General features: G+C 32.1%; 1 protein-coding gene across 2 annotated transcripts in view; it reads left to right on the top strand.

Moving 5' to 3' along the window:
* The first annotated feature begins 434 nt into the window (after nt 1-434).
* Nucleotides 435-2,156, top strand: part of LOC107716460 (protein phosphatase 1 regulatory subunit 16A-like) — a 40,360-nt gene continuing 38,638 nt past the window's right edge. For both annotated transcript variants that reach the window (XM_016522918.1, XM_016522917.1), the window contains exon 1: nt 435-585. The gene's annotated coding sequence lies outside the window, so the exon portion shown is untranslated. The remainder of the gene's footprint in view (nt 586-2,156) is intronic.

Here is a 2,156-nt window from a genome sequence, read left to right as displayed (position 1 = left end):
CCACAGCTCAGGCCGTCTTTTGTCTTATTAGTAACATTTATACACTTGAAAAGTACTTTTGTTAAAACACCGAAATGCAAAGAATTGTTGCCTGACATACAAATGGAATTCCGCCGAGCAATCTCTATGAAATGATTAAATAATAAAGCGTTATTCGATTATCGTAGTCGAATGTGATTGGTTCAACTTGACCAGCGCTGAGAAAAGTAACTGGTACCACGGAATAACGTCATCTATTGCTACTTCGTAGGTCTGGACAATAAATTACACCTGAAAAACAACGCTGATAAACTTGAATAGAAATTGAATTTAAAATACACGAAGAGCTCAAATAGAATAATTATTATTAAGACCAGCCAGCCCATTTCTTAAAACCTGATGCTGTTTTTTATACGCACATTCTCTTTCCCAGTGTTTGTGTGAATGTAGCGCCGACTGTCGGGATGCGTTGAGCGAGTACACGGACTGTAGGGAGCAACGGCTGTTATGGAGATTATTTTATTTCCTTTGAAACCTAACGGAGAGAGGACTTAAGCGTGATTAAACGGACATGAATTTACCGATTGAGTTCAGCTGAAGCAATAGGTAAGACAAAAGCGTTGAATGTGACGTATCAAACAGGTGTTTAAATGACAGGTGTGTTTTCAGGTGCGCTCACAGGCCACTGACACTAACTCATTCACTAACATTAACGCTAAAAGTGGATTTATTCTTGAATGGCCGATTTAATACAGTGTAATGTTAATGTTTAAAGTGTTCTCGGATCGTTGTTTTTTGAATGAGGAATATAATGAAGTTGAAATGAACTCTGGACTTCAGGTTAGCATTATGCTAGTAAACAGGAAACAGCATTTCAAATAAAACATGTTTTTTCTTTTGGACATGTTCCATCATAATACCACGTTTTTGACATGGTACCGATCTGTTACCATGATTTTGTACCGCCTTGTATTCTTGTGCCATGAAGTAGCATAAATACCATAGTAGGGCTAATGACCGTTCATTACCATGGTATTTGTCAAATACCAAGCTTTTAACATGACAAACCACAATATTGTCTTCCATTGGTTGGTTATACTTGATTCGATTCACGATTCATAGGCCTATTCATTTTCGATTCAATTCAAAAGCAATCTTCTCAAATTCGTGACGATTCAATAGTACGATTCTTAATAAATTTTTATTAGATTCGAATAATATGCATTTAAATTTTTAAATATTTTAAATATCTTCTTTAATGTGTCTTGAGCAGGAAAAAATAATGAAGGCAAACTACTTAACTGCCCTAACTGCCCTAATTTGAAAGGAAACATTATATGTCCAAACAACAGACTGCTTGGAATTTAACGGAGTGCATGTGTTAATATTTTAGAGCTCAGCTTAACTAGAAAATTAAACCATATTTCACCAAAAATAATTTTTTGAGCTATTTATTTAGTTTATTTGCATGTTTTTTTCCACTGGCTTCACAACAGTTTCTTCAAAATTCCATTATACGGTTTTTCAGTGATTGTGGGAACCCAGTCAATAAACTAATCTTGATATTACAACAGTATTGCACCACGAGTAAGGCATATCAGTTTTTATTAGTGCTGTCAAAAGATTAATCGCATCCAAAATAAAAGTTTTCGTTTACATAATACATGTGTGTTGTACTGTGTATATTTATTATGTATATATAAAGACACATACTGTACATACAGTATATATTTTGAAAATATTTACATGTATATATTTATATTCATAAAATGTATATTATATATAAATATATTTAATATATAAACAGCATATTTTTCTAAAATATATGCATGCATGTGTGTGTATTTATATATACATAATAAATATACACAGTACACACTAGGGCTGGGTTTTGACACAATTTCACAATTCACAATGATTCTCATTCACAAGTTTGCGATTCGATTCGATTACCGATTCGATTCAATATCGATTATTTTTGGATATATATCAGGTACAGTACATGCCAAATTTTCTCAAGGAAAAAAAAATCTCTCAACTAAAATATACATGAGAGTCAGTTGGTACTACATTACTATAATATTGAAGTTTAAAATTGACTGATTTGTTAAAATTACACTTAATGAAGTTTTAAAATAATAAAGTTACAATTACATAATAATATTTCTACTTCAATT

This window comes from Sinocyclocheilus rhinocerous, unplaced genomic scaffold (genome assembly GCF_001515625.1).
Source record: "Sinocyclocheilus rhinocerous isolate Xijiao unplaced genomic scaffold, SAMN03320098_v1.1 scaffold419, whole genome shotgun sequence".
NCBI lineage: Eukaryota > Metazoa > Chordata > Actinopteri > Cypriniformes > Cyprinidae > Sinocyclocheilus > Sinocyclocheilus rhinocerous.
Note: the sequence above shows the minus strand (reverse complement) of the source record. Positions and strands in the feature narration are given on the sequence as shown.